We start from the raw sequence: 21577 nt of genomic DNA on the forward strand, positions 1-21577 counted from the left end.
TCAACCACAGATCACTTTGAACCATTTGCCTATTTACTCCATAATTCCATGCTCCCTTTTGAAGCGCATACATACACGGTAAGGCACCCAATACTAAGGGTGTGCTGCATCATCGAAACCTAACATAGAAATTACCCAAGGGGATTGTCAGGAGTCAGCAGCTGGGATGACCAGATATGTGTAACTACACCAAGAAATTGGGACCAGACCATATGTATATATCTTTAAAGTGAGATTTATTTACAATGAATGAAAGATAATCACACAGCAGCAAGCAATAAACATAAGAATGCATGCAAATCAAAACCGAATGATAAAACTGCAGCAATCTAACCAACTAACAATATATACAAACATATACAAATAAATACAAAATGAGGAACACAGGTAACAGGGAATACCAGGGATGAAAGGAAGGGGGGGGATTAAGACTTGCTAAAGGAACAAGAGTAAGCAGCTGGGTACAGGATGCAAGGCTGGCTCAGGAGCAGGATAAACAGGCATAAGGATCTGGCAGCAGGCATGGTAATCAAAACACTGACACAAGGTGTATTAAACTGGCCATACATTATACAAGTTTCCTATTCAATTTCCTTTAGATTTACCCTTAACTATGTAGTGCAAAGGTCTGTCTGATTGCATACAAATTGAAAGTGTTTAGATATGACCTCATATTATATGGTTTTGGTAAATCTTAAGCATAATTGTACAAGAGATTTGTTATATTTTATGGCCAGCATTCATAGAGACAGGCTTAAATACCACAAATACCCAGTGAAGTGAACAGACTCAGATGATACACAGAGATGACACAAATCTCCCTACATAAGTTTTACTTGTATATGTGCTGTCTTCTGCTTTCTATACTGTTTATAAAGTGCACTTCCTTTTAAAATTTTCTCTTCCTGATTCACCTGTTGGAGGGAAGTTTGGCCATACCCTGTGAGACAGCTGATTGGAGGAAAGTCACACACCCCCTCTTCACATAGACAGAATCATGAAGAGCTGTGCTGTGAATAGACCAGCTTTCTGCTAATCTATTTATAGCATCCACCCGACACAAAATTCAGCCTGATTTTATCTCAGTTGACAGAGAACTTGTCAAACTTAATGCTGATAACAGAAGAATGGAGCAGAAGAAAGGCACAGGACTTAGGGCTTTGAAGAGAGAAAAGAAAACACTACAGATAGATGTGCCCAGAATGGGGTTTACATCCACTTTAAGTACCCTCCCAGCAGCTGGGGCCAGGTGAAGCTGATTGATGGGAACCTGCTGTCTTCCGAGAGACATCTGTTGGACACCAGAACTGCAACTTCCACCCAGGGAATGACAGTGCCACCAACAGATGAACCAGATCCCGTCAGGTATAAATAGTGTTGAGGTACATCCTACAAATAAGATTATGGGGTTGGTTTATTAAACCTGGAGAGTGCAAAATCTGGTGAAGTTGTGCATTGTAGCCAATCAGCTTCTAACTTCTGTTTGTTCAATTATGCTTTGACAAAAAAAAAAAAAAAGAACCTGGAAGGTGATTGGCACCACACGTTCAACATAAAATGTGATCCCCTTTTGTCTGACTTACATTTTTTCGGATGGAAAACAGGACATTTTCTACTACTAGTAGGGGAACTCAAAGGGGGCTTAAAAGTCCCCTCTACTAGTTTAACAATTAGATCACATCACATGGGGATAAATCCGATTATATTAAAATCTAGATTCAAACAAATCTCTGCACTTGGCATTACTTGCAGTTTACATATATTTTACAAGCTATTCACAGAAACCTAAATATGAAATATGCAACGTAAAGTTTGTTTTTATTCCAGGGCAATAAGCCCTGTAAATAAGAGCATTAAGTGAGGGGTGAAGAGAGGTAAGTGGTAAAGAAAAAAGAGGGGAAAAGAGTGGAGGGTGGGGAAGGATGAGAAGAAACACTGGGATAGGGGATATAGGGAGTAAAGAAATAGTGTAGTGTGGTGAGGGACCAGTCAGTATGATAACCAATAACTGGGCCATTAGAGTTATTAGAAGTACCAGTAATGGCCTGCAGTGATGGAGAAGCTACACTCCCAAGAACAAATTAAATGGCACTCAACATTTCAATAATGTGCTGGAGTTTAACAAATGCGACTCTTATTTCCTTTTGAAATAAGCCTCTCTTGTTTGCCCTGCTTGGTCATAAATAATGCAATACACATCAGAAACTATATCCAGTATATGTGATGTATACCATATTTAGATAATTACAATAAAAAAATAAAGTGTGGCTTTTAAGCTTAAGAAAATGGGACAGACTAACCATGTTTGCTCATTGTGACAATCACCCTTCATTCTCAAAGCTGTTTTAGAAAAAAATGACATGGAATTGAGCTGGCTGCTATAGGCGGCAAATCCGCTTTCCTTTTGTCCAGTTAGCATATATCAAACCCCATAAATGCAGTAAGGCTTTTTATTTGTATTAAAGCAGCCAGAACAACTTGACCTAGTAGTATAGATAAACTCTTAAACTGAAATCAAACAGCTTTTACTGCATTAAATGTGTGAGATCTCTGGAAATTATACTATTTATAAAAACATTGGCAAAGCAGTTTACCCAGTGCATGTACATAAGCTCTGTGTGAATTGGGCAAAATAAAAAGTTTTTAGGCCATTTCCCTTTTTGGTCGAATGTTTTTCATTGGTTTAAAAAAAGAGAATTTTCAGTGAAACGTAATGCTTTCTAGTGGCCAAATGCAAAGTTTTTATTTTAACTCATGGAAAACTTTTGACTAGTACAGAAAATACCTAACAACATTATTTCATGTGAATGCACATGCACTTTCACTGGGCAAATTGCTATGCAACTTTTTTATAAATACACCCCAAAGTATGCATATTAAATGAAAAATCTATTATTTTGGCTACAATCACATAGTCTGTTTTAGTTCAAATATTCTGTTAAAATATTCTGATGTAGAAATATATTTATTTAGAGTGTTCCTGTTCCCTTCTACGTGTTTATTATTACAGTTATAAAACTTTGGAAACATTTTAAAGCTTTGGTTGGTGATGTAAAGTTAAGTAAAGGGCAGTGACTTATTTTGCCAGTGTTGTACACTCATAGCAAAAATCTCCACTCATCTGCTTTTGTGTTTGCCAATCAAATGGACACTGCTCACTCAAAATCTTTAATTCCCTTTCTTCTTTTGTAAATTAGATATTTGTACATAGGACATTAATGAAAATATATGATTTAAAATTACATGTATGATTAAGAATCTCACATAATAGCTAAGATCTAGGGTGTGATTTCACTTTTTTTTTTTAGTGCTACTAAGTACATCAGGTTACCCTTGATTGATCTCCATGGTTAACCAAGGGCTACCTGTAAACCATGTTACATGGCATATGCCCAATTCATTTTGTATGTTTACAATATGTTGCAAATAGTTGTGTCAATCTGTTGCCTGGTCATGCTTCATAGAGTAGCTAAATTCACAGTCATCACTTAAAGCATATTTACACTTAATTTGGCTGCAAAACTGGAAATACACTTTAGGGGTGAGTTGTTGGCAGTTCTGCCTTATACTCTATAAAGAGGATCTACTTGGAATAAATAATTTGTTAGGTAAACATTGTATTACATGGTTAGAGAATCAAAATGCTAAAATGATGGTGGTAATTGTTTAAAACTTTACTGTCTTTATTCATATAAATCAACTGTTGATCTAAAAAAGTTGAGTGCTCACCCATGATTCTAGAGTATACCATCTGAGCATTTACATCTTGAGAATTTGGGTTTTCTTTGCCAAAAGCTCTCTCTAAGAAAGAGAAATGATTTATAGTCAACCCTGACAAGCCAATAACTGACTTTCTTGCTATACCTTAGCAGTTTAATCTACACAGTATATTTCCTATTTAAAGGGGTCTAGAAAGGATGGTCACACACATAGATATGGTTATTATGTGTTTACTATTTAACCACTTAAGCCCCAGAGGATTTGGCTGCTCAAAGACCAGGGCCCTTTTTTCAACTTGGCACTGCGTGAACTTAACCGACAATTGCGCGGTCATGCAATTCTGTACCCAATTTACGTTCGAGCTAAGTACGAGCTTTCTTAAGTACGAGCTTTCTTTTGGTGGTATTTGATCATCTCTGCGCTTTTTATTTTTTTGCGATATTAATGAAAAATGAGCGAAAATTTTGAGAAAAAATTACATTTTCAACTTTGTCTTTTAAAAAATATCCAATATACTCAATTTATGTCATATGTTTTGGCCAAAATGTATTTAGCTACATGTCTTTGACAAAAAAAATCTCAATGAGCGTATTTTTATTGGTTTGCGCAAAAGTTATAGCATCTACAAACGATGGTGTAAATACTGGAATTTACGCAGCTTTAATTTCTTCAATCTCATTTCATGAAGTGCTAAAATGGCAGGGCAGTACAAAACCCCCCCAAATTACCACTTTTTGGAAAGTAGACATCCTAAGGAATGTCCTGAGAGGCATGTTGAGCTCATTGAATATTTCATTTTTTTGTCACAGGTGTTTGAAAAATGACTAAAGAAAAAAAAAATATTTTTACACAAAGTTGTCATTGAAATGATATATTGCTCACACATGCCATGGGTATATGTGTAATTACACCCCAAAATACATTCTGCTGCTTCTCCTGAATACAGGGATACCATATATGTGAGACTTTTTGAGAGCCTAGCTGTGTACGGGACCCCGAAAACCAATCCCCACCATCAGAATTTCAAAGGGCGTACATTTTTCATTGCATTTTCTCACTACCTATAACGGTTTAGGAGGCCCTGAAATGTCAAGATACCACAAACCCCCCCCCCCAAATTACCCCATTTTGGAAAGTAGACACCCCAAGCTGTTTGCTGAGAGGCATGGTGAGTCCACGGAATATTTTATATTTTGCCGCAAGTTTTGGGAAAATTACAATTTTTTTTCATTTGTTTTTCAACACAAAGTTGTCACTAAAAGATAACGTTCTCACACATAACATGGGTATATGTGGAATAACACCTCAAAATACATTCTGCTGCTTCTCCTGAGTATGAGGATACCACATGTGTGAGACTTTTTGGGAGCCTAGCTGTGTACGGGACCCCGAAAATCAATCACCATCTTCAGGTTTTCTAATGGCGTAAATTTTTGATTTTACTCTTCACTACCCATCCATCCCAGTTTCAGAGGCCCTGAAATTTCAAGATAGCACAACCCCCCCCCCTAAGTTTCGGGAATGTGACAATTTGTTTTTTTTTTTTTTACACAAACTTGTCACTAAATGATATATTGCTCACGCATGCCATGGGTATATGTAAAAATAACACCCCAAAATACATTCTGCTGCTTCTCCTGAGTACAGGGATACCACATGTGTGGGACTTTTTGGGAGCCTAGCTGTGTATCCCGAAAACCAATCCCCACCTTCAGGTTTTCTAATGGCGTAAATTTTGTATTTTACCTCCTCACTACCCGTCACAGTTTCAGAGGCCCTGAAATTTCAAGATAGCACAAAACCCCCCCAAATGACCCCATTTTGCAAAGTAGACACCCCCAGCTATTTGCTGAGAGGCATGGTGAGTCCATGGAATATTTTATATTTTGTCACAAGTTCCCGGGAAATATATTATTTTTTTTATTTTTATTTTTTTACACAAAGTTGTCACTTATTGATATATTGCTCACACATGCCATGGGTATATGTAAAATGACATGCCAAAATACATTCTGCTGCTTCTCCTGAGTACAGGGATACCCCATGTGTGAGACTTTTTTGCAGTCTAGCCGAGTACAGGACCCCGAAAATCAATCACCACTTTCAGGCTTTCCAAGGGCGTAAATTGTTGATTTCACTCCTGACTACCTATCACAGTTTCGGAGGCCATGGACTTAGGGCAAAATATAAAATACTCCATGGACTCAATATGCCTCTTAGCAAATAGCTTTGGGTGTCTACTTTTCAAAAAGGGGTCATTTGGGGGGTGTTTGAACTGTCCCGGCATTTTATGCTCAATCTTAGCCACCATCACCCACTCTTCTAACCACTTGAAAACCAAGCCTTTTCTGTGACATTTTGTTTAGCTGAAAAAATAATTATTACTTTGAACCCCCAAACATTATATATTTCTTTAAAGCAGAGGCCCTACAGAACAAAATGGTGGATGTTGCAATTTTTTTTGTCACACGGTATTTGCGCACAGATTTTCCAAACGCAATTTCTGCGAAAAAAATTGTTTGGTAAAATTGAAAAGGTGATCTAATGCCGAGTACATAGACATCAAACATGACATGCTTTACATATTGCGCACGCCTGTGCAGCGGCAACAAATTACGTACATTTTTAAAAGCCTTTAAAAGTCTTTACAGATTACCACTTTAGACTTACAGAGGAGGTCTACTTCAAGAATTAGTGCCCTCGACCTGGCATTTGCGGCAATACCTCACATGCATGCTGCAATTGCGGTTTACATATAACACTAGACCAACGCTTGTGTGCGCCTTTGCGCGCAAGCACGGGGGGACAGGGGGGGCTTAATTTTTTATTTTTTTTTATTTTGCTTTTTCATGTTATTTTGACACCTTTACTTTCGTTTTTTTTTTTTAATCATTTTTATTGTTATCACAGTGAATTTAAATATCCCCTATAATAGCAATCTGTAGTGACAGGTACTCTTTTTTAAAAAAAATTTAGACTCTAGATCTCTTCTCTGACCTTAACGCATCTGACCATACCAAAATTGGTGTGATAAGATGCTTTCCTAATTTCCCAATGGCGCTGTTTATTTCTGGTGAAACATAAGTCATGAAATGCTCGTAGCTTCCGGTATCTTAGGCCATAGAGATGATTGGAGCCATTCTCATCTCCAATCAACTCTATGGTTAGATAACTGAACCACCAGCTGCACTCTTGGGTTAACCGGTGGGACAGGAGAGCCCGAGAACAACCACAGAAGGTGGCGGAAGGCGGCAGGAGGGGGGAGTCCCCTCCCACTGCATGTAAAAGCAGTCTAGCGGCCAATTATCCGCTAGGATTGCTTTTACATGTAAGCCGACCGCTGGCTGTAAAAAACGATACCAAGGTGATGCCTAAATCTGCAGGCATCATCCTGGTATAACCACTCAAAGTCCAGCAACGTACCAGTACATTGCTGGTCTTTGTTTGGCATATAGTGTAGGTTTTTTTTTTTTTCATGTAGCCTGTTTGCTGAACAAAAAAAAAATAGAACCTAACAGAAATCACCACAGGAATATTGTGTAGTATTACACACCATTAACCACTTGCCGACCACCGCAAGTACATTTACTGCGCTCCCGCCCCCACTCGTTCACTGAGGTCCCCATGCGAGTGACCGGCGGCTCCGATGTCCACCGGCCACTCACAATCTCCCGCTGGAGAGGGAGAAAGGCAGGCGGCTAATGTAAACAAATCTCCCTAGTGTAACAGCAGAGACTTTACGATCCTGCTATGTAGGATCGTATGTCTCTGTGGTTACATAAAAAGCCGCGCCCCTTGACAGTTAGAAGCACGCCCCTAGGGACACGCTTAACCCCTGGATCTCTAATAAAGTTAATCCCTTCCCTGCCAGTGTCATTTTTACAGTAACAGTGCATATGTATAGCACTGATTACTGTAGTAATGTCACTGGTACTCAAAAATGTCAGTCAGGAGTTGTAATGTTCTGGTACCTCTGGTACCCTTGTTCCATATTTCTCCTTTGCTAATTGCCTCCCATCTTGTGTAACAAGAGACGCATATACCTTTAAGACCGGGTGACATCATTGCCGAGCGCCGCTATGAGCGGCTATTTCAATCGCCGGCTTTCTCTCACTCATCGCTCGTTCAAACCACATGTTCACCGCACCTTCTCCTGTGAAGTCGGAGCTGCTGACATTTCCTTTGCTGAACTGACGCTGGAACCTCGCCGCTGATCCGTATCTCGCTACGGGATCACCTCTCTATCTATGGACATTGTTACTACTAACCTATCTAAGTGATAAGTACCCCACAGGGGATTCCTTACTAACCAATCTCCTACTATTATCTACTGCAATTACCAGGACTATCTATCTATCTATTCCATACCATCTGCATAGACTGTTAGCTCTTGGGACTACCTTCAACTATCCTTGCACTAGGTTACTCTGTCTAAATATACTCCATCTGTGTCCTCTTACCATCTGCACTATACTAGACATCAGAACCTATCTGCTTTACCATCACCTGCAACTCTCCTAATATTACTCCTAGTAATCACCATACAACCTGTCTCTCATCTATACATTCTCATATGTTCTATCCCTCCACTAAAACATCTGATTGAGTATATGTATATTGCATAACAGGCTGTACACCGTGATGAAGTCCTGAGAGTTGGATAGGTTTATTCAACAGTATCTCTACAAGGCTACTGAGTGTGATAATTCTGCAGCTGAAAATCCATCCATTAACAAAAACGCATGAACGTTACAGATTGAACGAGCCTTAAAAAAAATATGGATTCAGCAGAATTACCCACTCATGTACTACAATTAAAACAGCAAGTAGATGCATTGATCCTTGCGCTTACAGAGGTACAAAACGAAAATCAGACCTTGAGACAGCAGGTTGGCCGTCTCACACAGCTTTCTGCTACTCAGCCCCGTGAGCCTAAGATAAACCCTCCTCTAGTGTTTTCTGGTGATCGGAGCAAATTTCGTGAATTTAAAAACGCATGTCGTTTACTTTTTTTGTTAAAACCTCTAACCTACACCACTGACCAAATTAAAGTTTGTACCATCATCTCCTATTTAACGGGTGAACCCCAGGCCTGGGCAGACGCTCTCTTTGAAAAGGATGATCCACTCCTTAATTCTTACCCTCTATTCCTAGCACAACTCGCTAGTTTATATGAAGACACCAATAAGCAGAGTACCGCTGATACCCAGAAACGGGCCTTGAAACAAGGAAGGAGACCCGTTGAAGATTTCGTGGCAAATTTTAAAAGATGGTCCCCTGATTCAGGGTGGAACGACACATCTTTGAGAACGCAGTTTAGACTCGACCTATCTGAGGCCGTTAAAGACGAGCTCGCCCGAGCGGATTTACCTGGCACTCTGGAGGGACTGATACAGACCAGTATCAATATTGACAGACGACTACGAGAAAGAAAGGCTGAGAAGATGGGCTCACCATTTTCCAGTCCTTCTCGGATGTTGCCTGCTGACCCTACTCCTATGGAAGTAGGAATGATACGCCCACCTCTGACCCTTTCTGAACGTGCCAGAAGGAAGACCGAACATCTCTGCATGTACTGCGCATCCCCGAATCATTTGATAAGCGGCTGTCCCCTTGTCCGCAGAAAAGAGGGTGAATGTTCAAATGTCTTGCTAGGCAGACTCACAACTTCCTTTTCTAATCCTTATCTTTTTGTTCATTTAACATTGCAGTGGGACCAAACTAGGATCACCACCAAGGCTATGATCGACACAGGATCTTGTGGAAACTACATTGACATTTGTTTTGTCTCCCTTAATAAAATACCTATTGTTTCAAAACCCAAACCTGTCTCCGTTAGTTTTATTAACGGTACCCCCCTATCCTCTGGTCCTATCACCAGTCAGACACAGGCACTCCTTGTAACTGCTGACGAGTCTCATGTGGAGACCACCACCTTTGATGTGTTAACATCACCACATTTCCCAATCATTTTGGGACTTCCCTGGTTACACATACATCAACCAATCATCGATTGGAAAACAAGAACGCTAGCGTTCTCTTCTCACTATTGTGAAACGACGTGTAATCTCCCCACATATGATAGGATCCTGTCTGTAGTGCCGGATGACATTATACCCAAGTGTTATCAAGACTTATCGGAGGTTTTCCTTGAAAAAAACGCTCAAATGCTACCTCCTCATAGGGACTATGATTGTTGTATCGATCTACTCCCTAATAGCAAGTTGCCCTTCGGACATGTTTATCCTCTCTCACAGGATGAACTCTCTCATCTTAAAGAGTATCTGGATGAGAACTTGGCAAAAGGATTCATCCGACCTTCTACTTCCTCCACTCCTGCTGGACTCTTCTTTGTCCGCAATAAGGATTCTAGCCTTAGGCCTATCATTGATTTCAGACAATTAAATGCCATTACAATAAAGGATCGTTATCCTTTACCTCTTATTCCTGAACTTATCGAACAGGTGCGTGGAGCTTCTCTCTTTTCAAAATTGGACCTAAAAGGGGCATACAATTTAATTCGAATCCGTAAAGGGGATGAATGGAAGACGGCATTCAGAACCAGATACGGACTGTTTGAGTACCTTGTAATGCCATTTGGGCTATGTAATGCTCCCGCAGCCTTCCAACGGTTTATAAATGAGATATTCAGAGACTTGCTTGACGTTTGTGTTGTAGTATATTTGGACGATATACTTATCTATTCTCATTCCTTACCTGAGCACATAAAACATGTGAGACTTGTGTTGTCAAGACTACTTGCACATAACTTATATGTTAAATCAAAAAAATGTTTGTTTCATAAAGAGGAAGTACTATTCCTAGGATATATTATATCAAAAAATGGAATCAAGATGGACATGAGCAAAATATCCTGCATTCTAGATTGGCCTGTGCCAACCACTCGCAAAGCATTGCAAAGGTTCCTAGGATTCTCTAACTACTATAGGAAATTCATTAAGAACTTCTCTGCGATTGTGAAACCTCTCACACAACTCACAAGCACGAAGAAACCATTTAATTGGTCAAAAGAAGCAGATAGAGCATTCTGTCTGCTGAAATCAAGCTTCACTACTGCCCCCATACTATGCCATCCAGACCCATCCCTTCAATACATCTTGGAGGTAGATGCGTCAAATATGGCAGTAGGAGCAGTTCTCTCACAACGACCAACAAACACCTCACCTCTTCACCCAGTTGCTTTCTTCTCAAAGTCATTAAGCAGCCCCGAGGTGAACTACCCAGTAGGAGAGAAGGAGTTATTAGCCATAAAACTGGCGTTAGAGAATTGGCGACATCTACTTGAGGGCACTCAATTGCCAATCCTGATATATACTGATCACAAAAACCTTCAATACCTTCAGACTAATAGAACTCTTTCCCACCGGCAGGTTCGGTGGTCGTTATTCTTTCTGAGGTTTAATTTTTTTAGTGACTTATACGCCCGCAGACAAAAATAAAAAAGCGGATGCACTTTCATGACTAGCCGAGAAAGATTCTACCGAGGTTCCCTCAGTTCCTATAATACCACTTGAACGTATTATCGGTGTCATTCGCTCCCTGAAGGAAGAGATTTTGCACAGCATAGGACTGGACTCACCTCCACCACAACTAACTACTGACGCAGAAGGCTTCCTCTATTACAACGATAAATTATACATACCCCCTACTATGCGAACCAAGATCTTGGAATTGTCGCATGATGTACCTATGGCAGGACATATGGGTATGACTAAAACTTTAAATCTACTTACTAGGCAGTTTTGGTGGCCAGACATGAAGACAACCGTAAAAAAGTTTGTTTCATCTTGTGATATCTGTGCAAGGTCTAAAATCGACAACACGAAACCATCGGGGTTACTTTGTAGTTTACCGATACCCCAGGTTCCGTGGGAAGTGGTATTCTTAGACTTCATAGTGGAACTACCACCTTCCAAAGGATTCAACACCATCTTGGTATCAGTGGACCATCTGACCAAGATGGCACATTTTACTCCTATCCGAAGACTACCTTCGTCCAAACAAACAGCGGAATTACTTGTGAAACATGTCTTTAAGATACATGGTATTCCAAAAACACTGCTGTCTGACCGTGGTTCACAATTTATCTCAAAGTTTTGGCTAGCTCTATGTCAGATACTACGAATAGAGCGTAAACTTACTTCTCCATACCACCCTCAGACCAACGGACAGACAGAGAGAGTTAACCAGTGCATTGAACAGTATCTGCGTTGCTACACTTCGTATCTACAGGACGATTGGGCAGATCTCCTCCCGCTGGCGGAATTCGCCTATAACAACGCGACTCATAGCACTACTAAACAAAGTCCATTTTACCTAAATTACGGGTTTCATCCCACACTCCTTCCACCACGTATCTTGCCATCAAGTAATCCATTGGCATCTGATTATCTTGCCCAGATAAAGGATTCTCTGGGATTACTCAACAATACCATATCACATGCTCATAGCCAACAAAAGAGGTACTACGACCTCCGTAGGAAACCCTCTCCCCAATATGCCATTGGGGATCTTGTTTGGCTTTCTACAAAAAATCTGAGATTAAAAATCCCTAGTAAAAAACTTGGACCTCTATTTCTGGGACCTTTCCCAATAGAGAAGCTTATTGGAAAAGCTGCAGTACAACTCACATTACCAGCAGACCTCAAGATACATCCTATCTTCCATGTGTCTCTACTGAAGCCCCATGTTCCTAACCAAGGAATAAGGCCTACTATCTCGCCTCCACCTCCTGTACAAGTGGAAGGTGGAGAAGAATTTGAGATAAAAGAAATTTTGGATTCCCGTTTCAATAGAAGAAGACTCCATTATCTTGTACGATGGAAGAACTATGGGCCCCAAGATGACACCTGGCTGGATACCTCCGATATACATGCCCCTAGACTGATTCGCAATTTCCACTCGAAATATCCAGAAAAACCAGTTCTAGAGGCCTTCCGGAGCCGGCCTTAAGGGGGGGGGGTACTGTAATGTTCTGGTACCTCTGGTACCCTTGTTCCATATTTCTCCTTTGCTAATTGCGTCCCATCTTGTGTAACAAGAGACGCATATACCTTTAAGACCGGATGACATCATTGCTGAGCGGCTATTTCAATCGCCGGCTTTCTCTCACTCATCGCTTGTTCAAACCACATGTTCACCGCACCTTCTCCTGTGAAGTCGGAGCTGCTGACATTTCCTTTGCTGAACTGACGCCGTAACCTCGCCGCTGATCCGTATCTCGCTACGGGATCACCTCTCTATCTATGGACATTGTTACTACTAACCTATCTAAGTGATAAGTACCCCACAGGGGATTCCTTACTAACCAATCTCCTACTATCATCTACTGCAATTACCAGGACTATCTATCTATCTATTCCATACCATCTGCATAGACTGTTAGCTCTTGGGACTACCTTCAACTATCCTTGCACTAGGTTACTCTGTCTAAATATACTCCATCTGTGTCCTCTTACCATCTGCACTATACTAGACATCAGAACCTATCTGCTTTACCATCACCTGCAACTCTCCTAATATTACTCCTAGTAATCACCATACAACCTGTCTCTCATCTATACATTCTCATATGTTCTATCCCTCCACTAAAACATCTGATTGAGTATATGTATATTGCATAACAGGCTGTACACCGTGATGAAGTCCTGAGAGTTGGATAGGTTTATTCAACAGTATCTCTACAAGGCTACTGAGTGTGATAATTCTGCAGCTGAAAATCCATCCATTAACAAAAACGCATGAACGTTACAGGAGTCCGATCTGTCTGCTGCAATGTCGCAGTCCCGCAAAAAAACCACAGATCGCCGCCATAAAAAAAACAATAAAAATTACATAAATCTTTCCCGTAGTTATTAAACGCAATAACTTTTGCGCAAACCAATTAAAATACGCTTATTGCGATTTTTTTTACCAAAAATATGTAGCAGAAAACAAATTGGCCTAAACTGTTAAAAAATTTAGATTTTTACCTTTTTTTTTGAGAATTTCATATAAAAAAATTTGAAAAATATTGTTATTTTTTTCAAAATTTCGCTCTTTTTTTGTTTACAGCGCAAAAAATAAAGATCGCATCGGTGATGAAATGCCACCAAAAGAAAGCTCTGTTTGTGGGAAAAAAGGAAGTCAATTTAATTTGGGTACAGTGTTGCACCTAATTGTCCGTTAAAGTCATGCAGTGCAGAATCGCAAAATAGGCCCTGTTCTTTGAGCAGGAAAATCCTCCGGGGCTTAAGTGGTTAACCGCCCAACAACCAAACCCACTGATTTAATGGAGGGTATACATGACAATATTCCACATATACCTAAAGGTATTTTAACTGCAGTGGTGAAATCAACCTGCCACAGCTGCTGCCATCAGAGGTATCCATATATGCTGAGCACAAACAAGCTGTTTGTGTGAGAATATATAAAATCAGTGTGGCAGCCGAAGGGTACCTGCAAGAGAAACAGGTTAAGAAAAGAATGAAAAACAAACAAAGAACAGTAAAAGTACAGTAGGAAGAATAGAAGAGCATAAAAATAACTGACATGACAACTGTTTTTGGCTTTTTTATTTTATATTTTTTTGTATTTTTTTTTTTAACACTTTTTTTTTGTGAACTGCAATTTTCAAGCTTGGGTCTCTCAAAATGTCGATAGCCATCTAACACCTTTTGAGATCCTGTGTTTGTGTGCCCTACACTATGTCGTGCTGTACCCTACACTAATACTCTACTAGTGTGTGGTAGCGCTCGAAACATTCCCCGATGCAGAGACCAGGTTGGTCAGGACAGGTGGGACAATAATAGCGGGTGTCACACCTAAATCCACGCCTGCTACAGACACGACATCTTCTTTGGGGGCGTCTTGGGGTAGGGATACTCGGGAGGACATGTGAAAAATGCCTCTCATGCAGCCGGCTCACTGCATCTGGAAGGGGAAGTTGGACAGGAACATCTCCTGGGTACAGGTTGGCATTGATGATCGCTTCCTGGAATTCTAGGAAGGATCTGGTTCGTCCTGACGCCCTGTATAGGACAAAGGAGTACAGCATAGCCAATTGGAATAAATAAACAGACACTTTTTTGTACCAGCATTTGGCTTTACGGGCAACTAAATACGGAGCCAAAAGCTGGTCGTTAAGGTCCACCCCTCCCATATTAAGGTTATATTCGTGGACACAGAGGGGTTTCTCCATAAGTAATCTGGACTGTCGTGTCTGCGTGAAGGGAGGACAGAACGAAAACATTCCGTGTAACCCTCCACTTCACTGCAAGCAATTTGTCAGTTTTCAAGCAGGCTCTCTCCCCCGACTAAGAGGGGAATTTACAAGCCATTGGGGGAAGCCCCGGTTATTAGGTCACATGGTGCCACATGCGCCAATTTGTAATTCGAGCAGGTGACTAAATAGTGGCATGCTTGTGTAAAAATTGTCCACGTACAAATGGTACCCCTTTCCGGATAAGGGTGACATCAAGTCCCAAACTATCTTGCCCCTGCTCCCTATGTAGTCTGGGCAGTTTGGGGGCTCCACAGAGCTATCTTTTCCCTCGTAGACCCGGAAACTAACTGTATAGCCTGTGGCCCTGTCACAGAGCTTATACAGCTTGACCTCATATCTGGCACGCTTGCTGGGGAGGTACTGTTTCATAGCAAGACCGCCAGTAAATTTAATCAGGGACTCGTCAACGCAGACAACTTGTTCGGGGGTAAACAAGGCTGCAAACCGCTGATTAAAGTGGTCTACGAGGGGCCGAATTTTGTGGACCAGATCATATTCAGGGTCTCCCCAAGGACGACAGATTTCATTGTTGTTGAAATGCATAAATCGCAGAATTTGCTCGTATCTCACCCTTGACATGGAGGCAGAGTACACGTGCATATGGTGAATTGGGCTAGTGGACCAATATAGCCGCAATTCACTCTTTTTGGTTAGGCCCATGTTCAGGGAAAGGCCCAGAAAGATTTTAAAATCGGGAACCATTAAAGGTTTCCAGCCGGATGGTCTGGCAAAAGGCGAATTTGGGTTGGCGGCGATGAATTGACGTGCATATAAATTTGATTGATCCACAATAGATCTGAAAAGATCTTCCCTGAAGAACAGCTCATAAAAATCCAGTGGCGTAAAATTGGCTTTTTCCACGTGGATTCCAGGTTGGGCAGTGAATGGGGGAAGTACTGGCGCTGTAGTATCAGTGGGTTGCCAATTGGGATATGCCAGCGCATCAGGGAGGGCACTACGGACTCTACAGGCCTGTATTTGAATACGCGGTGGCTGCAGGCCACTACTCGTGCTAGCCACTGCACCAGCTTCAACTGCACTTATGGGACTCGCCATGTCACCAAGTGTTTCTGCAGTGATGGTTGTACTAGGTCCAGGGTGTACTAGGCCGCTGGCGCTTACCAGGCCACCAGAAGGATGAGCGGCACTAGTACCGATGCTCTGCTCCATACAAGCACCCTGCGATTCCTGCATTTCAGCATCTCCAGAATGGGGTCGGGTACGCCTGATTCTAACAGGGACCCATCCGTCATCGGAGCTATCTGTCAGGGAGCCGCTGCTCACTTCAGGTTTGTATACTGACCCTGATTCTGCCAGTGAGGCTTCCCCATCGCTCTCATCTGACATGGTCAGTATACTGTAAGCCTCTGCACTACTGTACCAACGTTTGCTCATTTTAGTAACTAAATTTACCGGTACAGTAGTGTGACTCACAAGTAAAAAAAGCACCTGGTTGTCAAGGACTATTTCAACCGCTACCAAAAAAACTGCTAATGCTAGCAGGGATCAGGCCTGGCTCTGCTAACACAGCGGTTTTGTGTGTTGTGTTTTTTTGTAAGTGACAGTAATCTATTGCTTACTACACTTGCCTGGGTGGGGTGGGTGGGCTGGGAGGAGGGGTTAAACGCAGGTGCTGGCAGGAATCAGTGCTGATCGTGCAAACACCGCGTTTTGGGAACCCTAAACTATGGGGACGCTAGTATAGTTCTGATCAGATATTGATCTGTTCAAACACTATACTAGTAATGGAAGTGTGTGTGTGTGTGTGTGTATGTGTGTGTGTGTATGTGGTAATCAAGGGGTTATTTCAAACTATGTGCCGGGGATCTGCGCTAAACCTACTTAGAACAGAAAATAATTTGTGAGCGCTAACTCAAGTCACAATCACACTAATACAAAAATACAGTAAATCACTATATTACATGTGTATAGTATGCAATGTGACAGGGGGGGAAGGGGTTAACTGGGGGTGATCAGGGGAGGATCAGGGGGTTAAATCTTTATTTGGGGGGTGGCGGGTATTCTAAGAAACGGCCGCAAGCGCTAAACCTGGTCACAAGTCACACTTATAAGGGTATATAGGAAACTGCTATATACTGTATGCAGTGTGTGTTGTGAGAGGGGGTGTAGGGGTTAACTGGGGGTGATCAGGGGGATAAATCTTTATTGGGGGGTGGCGGGGACCCTAAACCTTCTTGGAACAGAAACGAACTCGCTAGTGCTAACTCAAGTCACAATCACACTAATGCAAAATACAGTAAAAAACTATATTACGTGTGCATTACTGTACAACGTGACAGGGGAAAAGGGGTTAACTGGGGGTGATAAGGGGGGATAAGGGGGGTTAAATATTTATTGGGGGGAGGGTTGGTGGGTATCCTAAGTATAAAAGGAACGGCCGCAAGCGCTAAACCTAATCACAAGTCACACTTATACGGGTATATAGGAAAATGCTATATGCTGTATACAGTGTGTGTTGTGAAAGGGGGTGTAGGGGTGATCAGGTGGGGGGATCAGGGGGTTACATTTTTATTGGGGGGGTGGCGGGGACCCTAAACCGCCTTGGGACAGAAAATAACTTGCTAGCACTAACTCAAGTCACAATCACACTAATGCAAAATACAGTTAAACACTATATTACATGTGTATTAGTGTGCAATGTGACAGGGGGAAAGGGGTTAACTGGGGGTGAACAGGGGGGGATCAGGGGGTTAAATCTTTATTTGGGGGGTGGCGGGTATTCTAAGTATAAAAGGAACGGCCGCAAGCGCTAAACCTGGTCACAAGCCACACTTATAAGGGTATATAGGAAAATGCTATATACTGTATACAGTGTGTGTTTTGACAGGGGGTGTAGGGGTTAACTGGGGGGGCGATCGGGGGTTAAGTGTGCCTATCTAAGTGTGTGTGAGTGTGCTTGGTGCAGTACTCACAGTTTAGATCTGCTCTCTCCTCTCGATGAATCCAAAAAGGATCATGGGAGGGGAGAGCAGGTCTTTTCTGTACCTGTGTTTACATTTCACAGAACAGAATCTGATTGGGCCGGACCGATCAACAAGTCCAAGCCAAAAATCATTGACCTGGACCTGATGACTGATCGGTTCTGAACCCAATCAGGTCATTAGCGTGGGAGCGTGCCCGGGAGCAGCAGGAACGAGCGACGTGGCGATACGTCGCTTTGCCTGCACGGGGCTGACCACCTCAGTACATGTACTGATGGCGGTCGGCAAGTGGTTAATGTGGAGAACTGATCATGCCGCAAACATTTCTTACTAGTTATGCTTTTTTCCCTGAAGCATTTTTTCAGATTGTTGCTACAACAAAAAAAAACACAATGTTTACTGGTGAATTTATCCTATCTGCTTTATATGCAAAGTTATCCAGGAAGCCAAAAGTTTTTAGAACAAAATACATCTATTTGTACATAGTCTGCATTAGGATGTACTTTAGCACATTGCTCATCCTCCTTTAAAGCCTTCTACCATTGGTCTCTACCAACTTCACACCTCAGATGTCTACCTCACATGGTCTCCAAATTACACAATATTCAGTGCAGATGTGTAAAATTAAAATAAATGTAAAATGCCAGCTGTACACTATAAGGTCAATACCATAAAACCTCATAAAAAATATAATGAAATAAAGTGCAGCGCAATAAAAATAGAAAAAAAATACAGCGTACTGATAAAAAGGGACACCTTATTAAATGATACAGCCTAGATATGTGAACACAATTCAATCAGTAAATGAGCAGTCGGAACCTAAGGAATAATGCAGCATAAAAAAATAAACACAATTAAATCAGTCCATATGCAACCGGAGAGTGACAAGATGACAGCAACTGTGGAAAAGATAGTGCTTTCATATAACATGCAGTTGTTAAACGTGAACCTCAGCCCATCCACCACAGACAAATACTGCCTCTCACCTCCTGAATTTGACCTAAAAGGTCACACAGCATAATCCCAAGGTATAGCATGTTAACTCCTGTATACAGCTCCCGGCATGGATAGGAACATCTCCGTGTGACTCCGTGTGTATATGTAAACACAAAACACAAAATCTAGTCCTCTCTGTATATTCCACATTTTATTAAATAAAGATAAAATCCTACTTACAATGGGAGCACAAGTGCATGTAATCAGCTTTAATAATCAAACCAAAAATATGGCTGTGGGGCATGTCATACTTTGCTCTTCCTCCCGTACGCGTTATGTCAGCGGGATCAGAGCAACACATTCAACCTGCTTTTATATGCAGGCGCTACACCATCCGTCTCTCTGAGGAGGAGGGGAACCCCCCCCTACCTTACAGATAGGAACAATCTGCCCTTTAGATAAGGTACTGTGGAAGTTCAAGGCTAATAAAACACAAGAGCATGTCTTACGCTTACCTAAATCACAGATCTGAATGCATACCTCAGTTACAGTGCCATATGAATACATAATCACAGAATAATGAAAGGCATAGCCAACCCACAAATCTTATATATATATATATATATATATATATATATATATATATATATATATATATATATATATATATATATATATTCACAGCATTAAGGGGAACTCTTCCACCATTATATTTTTAATACCCAAGATTGGATGGAATCCATACCCAATCTTACTGAACTTCTTTTTAAAGGGACATAGACTGCAGCCATCTTCACAATACATTGTGCAAAAAGGTAAATCAGCGTGGGACACATAAAGAAAATAGAGCAGCTATATAGAACCTTCTTCACTAACAGGAGAAATGAACTATAGACAAATATGTATACAGCGCTATATAAAATCAAATAAAGTGACAATGTGCATCATATAAATCAATAAACTCGCTTACAGTGCAATATATATTCCTCTTAGGTGCAATATATAATGTCCATAAAGTGCATTCAAAGTAAAGTGCATAGGAGTCCACTAAAATATAAATATAACCGTGGTTTAAAATTCAATAAAGTGCTTGATAGATGTTTCCATATAAAAGTGCAAGTGACACCACCACCGTTTAGCCACCAGATGGCCTCTCACCTCACTGAAGCATTAAACCAGCATTGAATCCTCAATAAAAAATGCCACTTCCTGGATCAATCTCAGTGAAGCATTAAACCAGCATTGAATCCTCAATAAAAAATGCGACTTCCTCGATCGATCTCTCACCATCCCATGGACATGATATGTGAATAAATATAATGAGGCATCTAAGTGTACACTGCTATTATCCTTTAATTGATTCACATTCAAAGTAGAATTGCACTCACATGAATCAGCACAATGGGCTTGTGCGGACCGTACACGCCAAAAACAGTAGCTGTCGGGAGCCGTGCTGGTGGGTCACCGCTCGTCTGTCCAGGTCTCCGTCCCCTATACGCGTAGCGTCTTATGCTTTCGTATCACGACTTCCTCAGTAGGGGATCTTCACAATACAAGTAAAAATAAATATAAAATTTACATATTTTTTATACATATAAAATAATTGTACATAAGAAATCACAAACCCAATCAGCAATACCAAAACGTACATAAAAAAGTCTCTATATAAAATCTGGAGAGAGCGGCGCCGGCTTAGTGTAGCATAAATTTATTGATACAAAATGAATGTAGCAACTTACTATGAGGTAAGGATAAACTGGTATGATGGGCATGGCGAGATCATCTATCTTCTTCTCCTAGGGAAGTGCAGTGGAGGAGGGTGGTTTGGTACCGGTGAATCCGTGGAGCAGCTGTTGTTCAGCAGCTTGTCCGTGGGTTTGAGCGGTGATCCTACCACCTATTGGATTCCTTTCTCCGCTACTTCATACCCCCCTCCTCTTTTTTATCCCCCCTCACCAATCTTGTCCCCCCCCTCCTTACTTTGTACTACCTACCAATACTAGAGAGCGCCATGACATCACCCACATCTATATAAAATCTATCTGTCGGAGATAAAACAGTTCAGATCAATGTCAACATTCGTGCCTGCAGGCGTCAAGACCTTTGTTTCATAAATCCAAAACGACTCCCTGCTGTTTAATTGTTGTATAAAATCGCCTCCCCTCCAATGTTGCGAAACCTTCTCTTTACGCCAAAATTTGAGGTCATTGGGTTTCCGTTGGTGACAGATCCTAAAATGTCTTGATACACTGTGATTGGTGCAATCTTTTTAAATATTGTTTACATGATCGCCTATATGTACATGCAGGGCCCTAGACGTCCTACCGACATACTGTTATTTTATGTAATTTTTAAATCTTGGTCACTCATCCTCATTCTTTATAATTCAATCATATTGTTCCTTAGTTGTCTCTTCACTATTCTTCTTCTAATATATATGCTGATTACTGTTCTATCTGAAGGAGGTGTGAACAAATAATGAGGGTTTGAATCATGAGAACAAGTAACACGGTTTGGAAGTATTACTGATAGGAGCGTACGGTTGCAAACATCCCTTAATTACATCCAAGTGAAGAAGAAAACCCTCAAAGGGGGGGGACTTTAAATGGCCACAAGAGAGGAAATAACATCTCACTGCTTATAGCATATGAGAAAGTAAAAAAATATACAAAAACTTTATTCAGGAAAAAACATC

This window comes from Pelophylax lessonae (assembly GCF_965119305.1).
Source record: "Pelophylax lessonae genome assembly, chromosome: 4".
Taxonomy (NCBI): Eukaryota; Metazoa; Chordata; class Amphibia; order Anura; family Ranidae; genus Pelophylax; species Pelophylax lessonae.